This window comes from Dendrobates tinctorius, unplaced genomic scaffold (genome assembly GCF_039654945.1).
Source record: "Dendrobates tinctorius isolate UK_male_01 unplaced genomic scaffold, ASM3965494v1 ptg000181l, whole genome shotgun sequence".
In the NCBI taxonomy this organism is placed as follows: Eukaryota; Metazoa; Chordata; class Amphibia; order Anura; family Dendrobatidae; genus Dendrobates; species Dendrobates tinctorius.
The window spans coordinates 2665302-2679706 of NW_027361848.1; positions in this window are offsets into that span (position 1 = coordinate 2665302).

A 14405-nucleotide genomic window follows, 5' to 3' on the forward strand; every position below is an offset into this window, starting at 1 on the left:
CTGCTTCAGTTGGTTACAGAGCATGAGAGGACTTCACGGTTAATTACATGTCTATCCAACACCACATCAAACAAATACTCCCTACTAGCGTGCACACCCATACGGTGAAAAGAGGAGGGAATATACGGGTGCTGTCATGGGTTTCGGAAAAACCGGCTACCGGTATGTAACCATGGTGGTTTTCCCTTCACCATGACAGCAACACCTGAGAGATATTTGGAGACTTTGAAACACCTTAGGGAGGGACCAACGCTTGCAGCACCCTTCTACCAAAGCTTAAGTCAGCAGAGGAGGATAGGTTTAATCTATAGTGTCTAAAGAGGGTTGATGGTGAGGCCCAGGTAGCGGCCTTACAAATTTGATCAATTGATACCTCTGCCTTTTCTGCCCAGGTGGTCGCCACGGCTCTGGTGGAATGAGCCTTGATGCCGTCAGGAATCGGAACACCACTAGCTGAGTAGGCTACACTAATGGCCTCCCTAATCCAACTGGCAATAGTCCCCTTTGACATTCCGTAACCCTTTCTGGCACCCTGAAAGGCTACGAATAGGAACTGGGACCTCCTCTACTGGCTAGTCGCAGATTTATATTCTAGCATTGCCCTCCTAACATCCAATTTGTGGAATTTTTCCTCCCCTGGATTTTTTGGATTTTCACAAAAAGAGGAAAGGACAATTTCCTGACTCCGATGGAAATCTGATACTACCTTTGGCAGATACGCGGGGTCTGTTTTTAACACAACCCTATCCTGATATACTGGTGTATAAGGTGGATTTACTGAGAGGGCCTGCAAGTCACTTACTCTACGGGCCGACGTAAGGGCAACTAATATAATCGTCTTCAGGGTAAGATATTTTATAGGCAGTTGTTAGTAGGCTCAAATGGTTCTTTTGTAAGGGCCTCTAACACCAGGTTTAGATCCCACGGGGCTATCTTCGGTAGTGGGATAGGCCTGCACCTATGGCAGGATTTAATGAACCTAGCTACCCATCTGTTTGCTGCCATGTTGCAGTTATATAGCGTGCCCAGTGCGGATACTTGAACCTTAAGGGTATTTACCGCTAACCCCAGCTGTAATCCTGATTGTAAAAATTCCAAGATGGCACTAATCGGGGGCTCTTGGTCTAATGGCTTCCCTAAGAACTGTAGGAACCTATTCCATGTTCTGCCATAGATATTAGTCGTTACTGGTTTCCTACTTTTTAACAGGGTGGCCACTAACCCCGGAGAGAACCCTCTATCCATTAGAAGTGACATTTCAAATTCCACGCCGTCAGATGGAATCCCTTGACCTGTGCGTGGAATATTGGACCCCGAGTTAGCAGGTCTGGGATCTCCAGCAGGATCCATGGATCTGAGAGGGACATCATCCGCAACAGAGAGAACCAGGGTCTTTTTGGCCAGAACGGGGCTATTAGGGTCACCCTGGCTTGATCTTTCCTGATTTTCCTCACTACTCTTGGGATCAGAGTCACTGTGGGGAACGCATAGGCTAGCCTGAAATCCCACGGAATCTGCAATGAGTCCATCGCCCACAGCTTTTCCTTTGGATTTAATGAACAGAATCTTTCCACTTGCCTGTTGTTTTTGTTGGTGAAGGTTCCCCCCATAGTTGTATTATCTTCTGAAAAACTGACCGATTTAGAGCCCATTCCCCTTGCTTTAGTATATTGCTGCTCAGGAAATCGGCTTCTATATTCTCTACCCCTTTTATATGCAATAACGTCAGAGAGAGTAGATGTTGTTCTGCTCTGTGAAAAATGTCGCTGGCTTCCTTCATTAGGGAGTGTGATCTTGTACCCCCCTGGTGATTGATGTATGCCACTGTTACTCTGTCGTCCGACATGATACGGACATTGCGGCCGCTGAGGAGGGGAATAAAGTCTCTTAGGGCTTTGCTCATTGCCCACAGTTCTCTCAAGTTGGAAGATGCACCCTGCTCTTGAGGCCTCCAGGACCCCTGGGCTGCATGACCCCTTAGGTGCGCTCCCCACCCAGAGGAGCTCGCATCTGTCAGAATTATGTCAGTCAAGTTTGTCCTGTCTAACCACCAGTTGAGAGAGTTTCTGACCTCTAAGGAAAGCTCCAGTCTTCCTTCTAAACGCCCTCTCAGTGATTTTTGAGCTGATAGAATTTCCCCCTGAAGCTGTCGGGTGTGGAATTGTGCCCACCTGACCACTGGGATACAGGACGTCAGGGTACCTAGCAAGAACATCGCGTTTCTCAGGGTCATGTGGGGTTGGTCTAGGGCAGCCAAGGTCACATTCCTCACCTTTTCTACCTCTGGTAGCAGACAGGCTTGTTGTTCAGAATCCAGGATAAACCCTAGAAAAATCTGTTTCTTTAGGGGTTGTAACCTTGATTTTTTTTGACGTTTACCATCCACCCCAGTTTTTGTAGGGTGTCGGTTACTCGTCTCAACTGTACAGTACAGTGGTTTCTGAGCTGCCCACTATTAGGAAATCATCCAAATAGGGTATTATGATCATGTTGTGAATTCGGAGGAAGGCTGTCATCTCCGCTATGACTTTGTTAAACACTCTCGGGGCTATGGATATGCCGAATGGAAGGGCTCTGAATTGAAAATGCCTGAGCTTGCCCTAGATGTAGAGAGCCACTCTTAAGGGGAATCTGTCACCTACCCTTTGGCGGGCGATGAAAACGAGGTCGGTCCGGTCCGATGGGCATGTGTTCCCGATGTGTGCCGCCTCCCCATCCTTGCCTGCCGTCCACAGGCTATTGCTGAATTGGAGTAGGTGTACGCCATTTTTTGCGCGTGCACTAAGCATTAATAGCTAGCGCACGCGCAGTATGCTTTGCCCAACTGCGGACAAAGCCGAAAAGCCGGACTGCGCATGCGCTGGTTAACTAAGCCCCGGAACACAGCAAAATACTTCCACATATGTGAAGAGCAACACCAAACATCTAAATAAAAAAGAGAAATAATTAAAATCAAATAAAAACAGGTCCCTTTTCTCGTGTTACTTTAGTATGCGTTATGCAATTTCTCGATTATATATTTGTATTTACATTATTATTATTATTATTATTATTATTTAGAGAAATTTATTTATTTTATATAATATGTAGGTTATGTATACACTAATGATATATATTTATGTATGTATAATGGTATATGCACTGTCACTTTAATTGTGGATTTTTTTATGATGTATATTAATTATATTTTATATTTTATCATCTTATACTCATTGTTTAATGGTAGTAAGTATTGATAATATTATATGATATTCACTTTTTGTACTTTTCGTGATATTACATTGTCATTTCTTCACTTTAGGCACTTTGGCACTTTTTAGTCCTTTTTTCCTATGGATGTATAATATTTATAGTAATTGACCCATAATATTTATTATAAATTAATATGATTTATATCACTTACTTAATTGCACTGTCCCCTTAATAAACTTCCATTCACTCCTTTTTGGCACCTATCACTTTAATTTTCATTATAAAGATATCAATTGTCGCCTTTTAATATATCTATATTCTGAGTCCGAGTGTGCCCCGTTGTACGCATGCGCCGTAATTCCCAGACCCTGGTAAACTTCCTGAGACGCTCACATGGTAACCGCTTGTGTTTCAAGCCTTGCGTGTCACTGAGCGCTTCATGGTAAGTTACGTTGTGCCGGGGCGTGTCTTCAGCTGCACGCGTCACTCATCCGGCATATGACTTCTACTATCACTCTTTCATTGGCCTCACTCTGTATAAATAGCTCACTGCCGCTTCACCTAGCCATGCCCCCAGGAAGAAGCATCATTTGAATCCCTCTCCCTTTATTACTTAAGGGCCTGTCACACTAAGCGATATCGCTATAACATCACTGGTTTTTGTGACGTAGCAGTGATATTGATAGCGATATCGCTATGTCTGATGCTTACCTACGACCGGCTCCCCCGCTGGTTATCGCTGATCGCGCGAGAACGTCCTGGACCGTTTCTCATCGTCAGCTTCCTGCTGGGCTTCCTGCTGTGGAGACAAGCGACGCCTGGACGCGGGCAGGAGGACGTCAGGATCACCTCGTCTGACAGGTAAGTAGCGAGCCCCGACCCCTGCGATGTCGCTGGTGAGATCTGCCTGTGTGACAGCTCACTAGCGACCACTTAGCGATGCACCAGCGATCCTGACAGCGTCATATCGCTGGTCGGGATCGCTGGTGCATCGCTAAGTGTGACAGTACCTTCATACCTCCGATTATTGACTTTTAGGATTATATAGCATTCACTCACTCAGCAGGTTATAGTATCTGTTTAGACTTAGTGACAGTTTGGTCTATCATCTTACATGGCATGGTATAATCAGTGAATTATATGCACAGCTTTCCCTTTACTATTCACACCTCCTGCTATTGACTTTTGAGATTACTTAGTGGTCACCTATTCAGCTGTTCATTGTATTTAATACTGTCTATACTAAGTGGCTGTTTGGTCTTTCTGACCTTATATGATGTGGCACAATTAATGAAAAGCAATGCCTTTATTTCTTTTTAGTCAAAGAATAATATATTTTTCATATATCTGGCACTGTGCACTTTATGATAAATAATTATTTGCATATTTTTTGGCATTACATTTTTGACATATGGGCCTTCATTATCTTTGTATTGTATCATTGTTCCACTGATTTTTTGCATGAGTTGTACTGTCCTGATTTTTGAGGCATTCTGCTTATTTTTATATAAATTGTTTTTAACCCCTTAACCCCCAAGGGTGGTTTGCACGTTCATGACCGGGCCAATTTTTACAATTCTGACCACTGTCCCTTTATGAGGTAATAACTCTGAAATGCTTCCATGGATCCTGGTGATTCTGACATTGTTTTCTCGTGACATATTGTACTTCATGTTAGTGGTAAAATTTCATTCAAATAACTTGCATTTATTTGTGAAAAAAATGGAAATTTGGCGAAAATTTTGAAAATTTTGCAATTTTCCAACTTTGAATTTTTATGCCCTTAAATCACAGAGATACGGTACACAAAAAACTTAAGTAACATTTCCCACATGTTTACTTTACATCAGCACAATTTTGGATCAAAATGTTTTTTGTTAGGAAGTTATAAGGGTTAAAAGTTGACCAGCGATTTCTCATTTTTGCAACACCATTTTATTTTTATGGACCACATCACATTTGAAGCCACTTTGAGGGGTCTATATGATAGAAAATACCCAAAAGTGACACCATTCTAAAAACTGCACCCCTTAAGGTACTCAAAACTATATTCAAGAAGTTTATTAACCCTTTAGGTGCTTCACAGGAATTTTTTGCATATTTAAAAAAAAATGAACATTTAACTTTTTTTCACAAAAAAATACTTCAGGTTCAATTTTTTTTATTTTACCAAGGGTAAAAGGAGAAATTGGACTACAAAAGTTATTGTGCAATTTGCCCTGAGTATGCTGATATCTGCTATGTGGGGGGGAACCACTGTTTCGGCGCATGGCAGAGCTCAGAAGGGAAGGAGCATCATTTGACTTTTTCAATGCAAAATTGGCTGGAATTCAGATCGGACGCCATGTCACATTTGGAGAGCCACTGATGTACCTAAACAGTGGATACCCCCCACAAGTTACCCCATTTTGGAAACTAGACCCCCCAAGGAACTTATCTAGATATTTGGTGAGAACTTTGAACCCACAAGGGCTTCCCAGAAGTTTATAACGTACAGCGGTACAATTAAAAAATCATATCTTTTCCACAAAAATGATCTTTTCACCCCCAATTTTTATTTTCCCAAGGGTAACAGGACCCTAAAAGTTATTGTGCAATTTGTCCTGAGTACGCTGATACCCCATATGTGGGTGTAAACGACTATTTGGGCACATGGCAGAGTGCGGAAGGGAAGCAGTGCCAGTTGACTTTTTTGGCTGGAATTGAGATTGGACACCATGTCGCGTTTGGAAAGTCCCTGATGTACCTAAACAGTGGAAACCCCCCACAAATGACACCATTTTGGAAACTAGACCCCCCAAGGAACTTATCTAGATGTGTGGTGAGCACTTTGAACCCCCCAGTGCTTCACAGAAGTTTATAACGACCGGGCGTGAAAATAAAAAAATCGTATTTTTTCAACAAACATGATCATTTAGTCCCCATTTTTTATTTTCCACAAGGGTAACAGGAGAAATTGGACCCCAAAAGTTGTTGTCCAATTTGTCCTGAGTACGCTGGTACCCCATACATGGGAGAAAACTACTGTATGGGCACACGTCGGGGCTCGGAAGGGAAGTAGTGACGTTTTGGAATGCAGACTTTGATGGAATGGTCTGCGGGTGTCATGTTGCCTTTGGAGAGCCCCTAATGTACCTAAACAGTGGAAACCCCCCACAAATGACACCATTTTGGAAACTAGACCCCCTAAGGAACTTATCTAGATGTGTGGTGAGCACTTTGAAACTCCAAGTGCTTCACAGAAGTTTATAATGCCCGGGTGTGAAAATAAAAAAAATCATATTTTCTTCCACAAAAATGATATTTTTGCCCCCAATTTTTTATTTTCCTAAGGGTAACAGGAGAAATTGGACCCCAAAAGTTGTTTTGCAATTTGTCCTGAGTAGGCTGATACCCCATATGTGGGAGTAAATCACTGTTTGGGCGCATGGCAGAGCTTAGAAGGGATTGAGCACCATTTGACTTTTTCAGTGCAGAATTGGCTGGAAGTGAGATCAGACGCCATGTTGCATTTGGAGAGCACCTGATGTGCCCAAACAGTGGAAACCCCCCAATTCTAACTCCAACCCTAACCCCAACACACCCCTAACCCTAATCTTAGCCCTAACTCTAGCCCTAACCCTAATGGGAAAATGGAAATAAATACATTTTCTATTAATTTTATTATTTTTCCCTAACTAAGGGGGTGATAACGGGGGGTTTGATTTACTATTTGTGGCGGGATTTTATATTTGGCAGCTGTCATACACTAAAAGACGCTTTTTATTGTAAAAATAGTTTTTGCATCACCACATATTGAGAGCTATAATTTTTCCATATTTTGACCCACCGAGTCATGTGAGGTGTTATTTTTTGCGGGACGAGTTGACATTTTTATTGGTATCATTTTCGGGCACGTGACATCTTTTGATCGCTTTTTATTCTGATTTTTGGGACGCAGAATGAACAAAAACTAGCGTTTCATGAATTTCTTTTAGGGGGTGCGTTTACACCGTTCCGCCTTCGGTAAAATTGATAAAGCACTTTTGTTCTTCGGGTCAGTATGGTTACAGCGATACCTCATTTAGGTCGTTTTATGTTTTGGCGCTTTTATGCAATGAAAACAATTTTCGCTTTATTCTGCGAGCTATAACATTTTTAAATTTTTTTGCTGATAATGCTGTATGGCGGCTCGTTTTTTGCGGGACAAGATGACGTTTTCAGTGGTACCATGGATATTTATATGCGTCTTTTTGATCGCGCGTTATTGCACTTTTTGTTCAGCGGTATGATAATAAATAATTATTTTTTGCTTCGTTTTTTATTTTTTAAAGTGGTTAACTAATGCAACAGTTTTATAGGGCGGGTTGTTAAGGACGCGGCAATACCAAATATGTGTACTTTTATTGTTTTTTTGTTTTTTTTTTCCAAAAAATGAATTTATTAGGGAATATTTTTTCTATTTTAATTTATTTAGCGATTTTTTTTTTAAAATTATTTTTACACTTTTTTTTTAACTTTATTACATTGTCCCAGGGGGGACATAACTGTCATGTGACAGATCGCTGATCTGGCACATCACAGATCTCTGTGACAGATCAGCGATCTGTCATAGGCACTGAACAAGGCTTCCTCGTGCCTGCGCTTTGCAGGCACTGAGGAATCCGGCTCCCTGCAGGCCCCCGAAGGTCCCCGTCGCCATCTTGGATTCGGGGACCTGCAGGGAGGGAGACCCCCGCAGCAGCGCTGCACATTGCGCTGCTGTGGGGGGCTCAGGGAAACACGAAGGGAGCCCCCTCCCCCTGCCGATGCTTCTCTTTAACCCCCGGTACACCGCAACCGTGTTTGATCGCGGTGTGCAAGGGGTTAATGTGCTTGGGGCGGTCCGTGACCCCCCCTGACACATTGTGCCGGGTGTCAGCTGTGATACCCGGCACCCGGGTTACCTCTAGTGTTACTGATAGTGACAGCAGGTGCTGCTGATGGGAGAGTAGTATCATCTGCTGACACCTGGACCGAATAGACAACTGCTCCCATCCGGCTATGTCTGGTGTCACTGATAACAGTGACAACAGATACCACTAATGGGAGAGTAGTATCATCTGCCTGCACCTGTGCTCACTGTTAAAAAAAAAAAAAGTTAAATTACATACATATTCATTATTCGCATAATACATACATATTGATACATAATATATACATATTCACATAGAAATAAAAACACATTATACTCACCGAACACCAAGTCCCTGAAGCCCTCGTCTCCTAGAAATAACATAAATTAATAAACCAATATATACTCCCTGTCCACTGTAGTCCAAGGTAATCCAGATTGTCCCACAGTCACATCAGGATACATGACCGTTCTACCCGACCGGCGATACACTGACGGGAGATAATTGCCCCTGCAGTGTTTCAGCTGATCGGCTCCGTGCTGTCACGGAACCACTGCATGGGAAAGTTCTCACACAGCAATACTGTGGTAAAGTGGAAGCACCAGTGTGATGAACTCTGGTGAACGCTCATGGTGGCTGTTTGATACACTGCGCGAGATATTACCTCCTGTCTGTTACACTGCTCTGTCATACTCACCTGGCCTCCGCTCCCACGCCGCTGCCGGCCTTCGCTCCCTCGCCGCAGCCTCTCCTTCCGACGGTCGCGGCGCTCACCTGTGATGGGCTCGCGGCCGATGCCATCCCTGCATGCTATGCGCATGCGCCATAGGCCGCGGCCGCGCCTCCCTCAGGCTTCTTGTGGTCTGGCTATGCCCTGACCCGAAAGCACCTCCCTAACCAATGGCAGACCAGACAGGAGCATATCAGGCCGCTTCCCCCTGAGGGAGGTGCCTGATTGTGTGTTTCCTAGCACACTGGCCTCGCTGCATCGTGTGCTCTCGGCTACTGCAGTTCCATTCTCGCCTGCTCTCTGCAGCAGCCTCTCAGTCCTGCTGCCCGGGTTCCTTGCTCTCTTCCGCAGTCCTGTCTCCGGTGTTCCTGCCATCCTACTCCAGTTCTGCCTCTGGTGTTCCTGTTTCATCCTGCTCCAGTCCTGCCGTCCTACTCCAGTCCTGCCTCCGGTGTTCCAGTTTCTTCCAGCTTCTGTTCTTCCGTCCTCCTCCCATCCTTTCTCCTGTGTTCCTACTCCTGTCATCCCTCCTCATTCCAGTCTACTGTCTCACTCCAATCCTGCCTCCTGGTTCCAGCTCTGTCATTCTATACTTCAGGCCCACGGTCCTACTCCGGTCCATCCTGAGCCGCCCCTCTCGGTACCGGCTACCGTGGTACTCGAACCCCTGGGCCTGCTCCTAACGGTCCCTGTATAGGGGTCGGTCCCACCTGGCAGCTCGCCCGGGGCCCCTCAGTGCCACGGTCCAGAGGGTCCACTGCTGGATGTCATGGTCACGTGTGTGTCTGGGCGCAGGTGTTACCGCAAGGCGAACCCATAACACACGTGACCCTGGATACACCGCCTCCAGTGGGGCGCATTTAAATAATAAAAACGTGCGGGTGGATACGCCGCCTCCACCTGGCGAATTTAGGTATTACACGTTATACATACAATATCTGGAAACCCCGCCTCCAGTAAGGCGCATTTAAATAATAAAGGGGGGAACCTGGGTAACTTTAACAATGGTGGGCCCTGCAATAGGGAAAGGGAATTGGAGACCTCCTGAGCTCCCCTGAGCCAGTGTCCCTGCACTCCTAACGTTCCCTATGCCGGTTTCGCACCGGGCGCCGCACGCGTACCTCAACGCCCTAGCTCGCCCTGACCCTAAACCCTCACTAGGGAATAGGTCGGTGCGGAAACTAATCCCACCACTGCACTAATAACACACATGAGGAAAGAGACAATACAGGGGGACACCACTTAGCTTTGCTCTGTTGCGTGCGCTCCTAGCAACAGAGCCCTCCACCTGAGTGCATCTTCTCCTCCACCTGGATCCATCACCATAACAGGATCCTTCACCTTAGTGCAGCCTTGGAGCAGAGTCCAACACCAGTTGCAGCTGCTTAGAACCAGAGTCCCAAGGATGAGTTCAGCTGCTGACACGAAGTCGAGCATGCTTGAGTCCAGCTCAGCGGCCAAGTCCCACATGGTGAGTGCCACTCTCCATAGTCGCCACTCCACCAGCCCATGCAGACACTTCCCACTGACACCATCACTGCGACTCCACCACGCCATGCCAGCCCTTCGTCCAGACACCATAGCTGAAACACATCCCCCCTGGCTAAGCTGCGCAGGACTCCTCACCAGCTTCATCCTTCCTCCAGGCTCTCCAAAAACAGAGTGACCACAAACTCACAATATCACAGGCATTGATTGCACACCTCTAGCACACCTTTATAGGGTGTAACACCTGATACATGATTAAGTGCACAAAACCTAAAGTGCAATATCAAAACCACCACCGGGGACAGTCAAGACCCCTTGGAACTTTCCAAAGTAAAAAAAGTTCACCCAGTGATTTAAAACTGTCAGATCACTTCCGATCATGACACTGGAGTTCCGGTTCCAGACCACCCACTCTAACAGTACAATCAGGCCATAGACTCCGCCGGTACTACGGCTGCTACCCAGAAAGAGTTGCTCTTCCTGCGGGAGAATCAGGGACGCATTATGTCGGTCATGAAGTCTATGGACACCCGTTTGTCGGCCTTGCAGGTAGCCGATCCTGGAAATGCCTCCCAGCTGGCCAGTCTCCAATAGGAGCTGGGTCAGCAACAAGATACGCAAGCCCACATTTTGTCTTACATGGCCTCCTTTGACAGCTGCTTGTCAGCCCTCCAGGCTGCCACTGCAGCCCTGACTCCTCCTCCCGCATCTACAGCTCTCCCGACGCCCCGCCTCGCCAAACCGCCTCGCTTCACCGGGGATCCCAAGCTCTGTAGGGGGTTCTTAAATCAGTGTAGCCTCCACTTTGAATGGTTGCTGCAGCAATATCCCTCGGACCGGGTCAAGGTGGCCTTCATCATGTCCCATCTGGAGGGAGAGGCCCTGTCTTGGTTGAATCCGCTCTGGGAACGTGACGATCCAGTAGTCTCAAGTCTCCCGGTTTTCCTGGATACGTTTCATAGAGTCTTCGATGAGCCGGGTCGGTTAGCCTCTCTCACTGAGTCACTCTTTAACTTACATCAGGGATCTCTCACGGTCGGACAGTATGCTATTCGCTTTCGCACTATCTCCTCTGAGCTCGGCTGGAATAACGCGGCCTTGGTAGGGGCATTCTGGCGCGGTCTTTCAGGCAGAATAAAAGATGAACTTGCAGGATGAGATACCCCACCCGCCTTAGAGGACCTTATCTCACTGACTACCCGCTTTGACCTACGCTTCTTGGAACGCGCTCCGGAGTTAGCGAGAGACAGGAGGTCCACAGGCCAGTTCCCCTTTTCACCCGATCTGCCAGCTCCCGTTCGGCCGGGTCCTCTCCTCCCTCTTCGGTCGAATCCATGCAGATAGATCGCCTTAGGTTGGCTGAGTTGCGTCAGAGAGAGAGATGGGCACAGGGTCTGTGCCTCTATTGTGGTGATTCGTCACACTATATCCGCACCTGTTCTAAGAGACAGGGAAACGACTCCACCTGGGTCAGGTAAGAGAGGCCTCCCTAGGTGATGATGATCCCTCTCAACCCCTTACGATTTCTGTGCTTTTGGTTTCAGGGGAGAGACGTGGGTCCGAGGTGGCCTATGTGGATTCGGGCTCGGCAGGTAACTTCATTCGGCCTGAAGAGGTGGACAGATACCGAATTCCTGTAGTCACTCTGTCTAACCCTATTCAGATTGCCACTGTGGATGGCAAACCGCTATAGGTGACTGTTGTGAGTTCATTTTCTGGTCCACCAGTTGTGAGTTCTCCTGCCAGGCTCCCTCTGGTGGTAACAGGAGGTAGTGAGGCTGATTTACTCAGTAGAGATCTGCCACCTGATAATGAGGATGACGATTGGACCTCTGGTGCTGGTGATTCCTTCTGCTTGTCAGGTCTTGGTTTTCAGCTCTGTTCCAGTCATCTAAAGCGAAGTTTTTCTGCTAATGTTCACACTTGATTTTGTTGGTCTATTCAGTTTTTTGTGTGGTCAGCCAGCCCCGGCTGGGGCTGTGCTGAATTTCCACTCTTATTTATCTGTATTTGCCAATTTGCTTTTTGTCCCTTATTAGATTGGCCTCTTTTTGCTCTGTCTCAGAATATTTCAGAGTGCTGATATAGCGGGAGAAGTCTAGTGACTTCAGGGTTAATTTTGCTATCAGAAGTGTTGGACATTATTTTTGTTGGGTTTTTGGCAGATTGCAGACAGTGTCTTTCCTTTCCTATCCTATCTAGTTAGTTTGGGCCCCATCGTTTGCTCAGCCTATTTTCCTGCCTTTGTTTGTGCTTTCATCTTGTTTCACCGTCAATACATGTGTGGGGGCTGTCTTTCCTTTGGGGTCTGCTCTGGGGCGGTTAGATTTCCCCTTTTCTTGCTTCAGGCTTGTGTAGTTCTCCAGCTGTGACGAAGCGTCTAGGATCATCGTAGGTACGCTCCACGGCTGATGCTAGTTGTGTGGTTAGGATCAGGGATCTGCAATCTGCATAGTTACCAACCTCTCTGGTTTTCTGTGACTTAGCTTGTTTGTTTTTTTTCTCCTCGGTGACCCATTCATAACAGGTGACCGTCACCTTGGTCACTGAAGAATTGGAGTTGCAAGTCGGAGCCTTACATCGAGAGAAGATAGCCTTTTACGTTTTACCTAAGCTCTCCCATGACATTCTACTCGGTCTCCCATGGTTAAGGACTCATCAGCCTGTTCTCGACTGGTATTCTGGGGAGATACTCCGCTGGGGTCACCCATGCCAAGCTCGCTGTCTGACTCCTGTCCGCCTGGTGGCCGCTCCTCGGTCGCCTCCAGACCTCTCGGGTCTTCCTCCAGCCTACAGCTTCTACGCCGATGTGTTTGATAAGAAGGAAGCGGAGGTCCTTCCTCCACACCGGCCGTTTGACTGCCCAATTGAACTTCTTCCCGGTTCAACCCCTCCAAGGGGCAGAATTTACCCTCTGTCTCCCACAGAGACCACCACCATGTCTGAGTACGTCCGAGAGAACCTCGCCAAAGGCTTTATTCGGAAATCCTCTTCGCCCGCAGGAGCCGGGTTCTTTTTCGTCAAAAAGAAGGACGGAACACTACGGCCATGCATTGACTATAGGGGCTTGAATGAAATTACCATCAAGAACAGGTACCCTCTTCCACTCATTCCGGAGCTGTTTGACCGTCTCAGAGGGGCTCGGGTCTTCTCCAAGCTGGACCTCAGAGGAGCCTATAATCTGGTCCGTATCCGTGCAGGTAACGAGTGGAAGACTGCTTTCAACAATTGAGACGGCCATTACGAGTACCTGGTCATGCCCTTTGGCCTCTGCAATGCTCCTGCGGTGTTTCAAGAGTTCGTCAATGAGATCTTCCGGGATCTCTTGCACTCCTGTGTGGTCGTGTACTTAGACAACATCCTCGTTTTCTCACCGGACCTCTCGTCCCACAGAAAGAGTGTCCACCTGGTGCTTCAGCGTCTTCGGGAGAACCGCCTGTATGCGAAGATCGAGAAATGTCTCTTCGAACAGACCTCTCTGCTGTTTCTGGGATACATTATCTCCGACACTGGTCTAAGGATGGATCCCAAGAAGTTGTCTGCCATCCTCAAATGACCTCGCCCCGTCAGAGTAAAGTCGATACGATTCCTCGGATTCGCCAATTATTACCGGCAATTTGTCTCCCACTTCTCCGCGATCACAAGATCCATTTCTGCGCTCACCCGTAAAGGGTCTACTCCCAAAGATTGGTCTCCTGAGGCAGAAGAGGCCTTTCTGACCCTAAAATGGGCTTTCTCCACGGCTCCGGTCCTGCATCGCCCTGAGAGCAATCGACCTTTTGTACTCGAGGTGGACGCTTCCTCGACGGGTGCCGGGGCAGTACTGTCCCAGAGAACCGTCTCCGGTCGCCTGCACCCTTGTGGCTTCTTCTCGAAGGTCTTTTCTCCATCCTAGTGTAACTACTCAATCGGCGACCGGGAACTTCTGGCCATCAAGTTGGTCTTGGAAGAATGGCGCCACCTCCTGGAGGGAGCTGTCCATCCCTTTGTCATCTTCTCAGACCACAAGAATCTGGCCTATCTCCAGTCTGCCCAGAGACTCAACCCTCGCCAGGCCAGATGGTCCTTATTTTTCGCCCGATTTGACTTCGAACTCCGTTTCCGTCCTGGCAACAAGAATA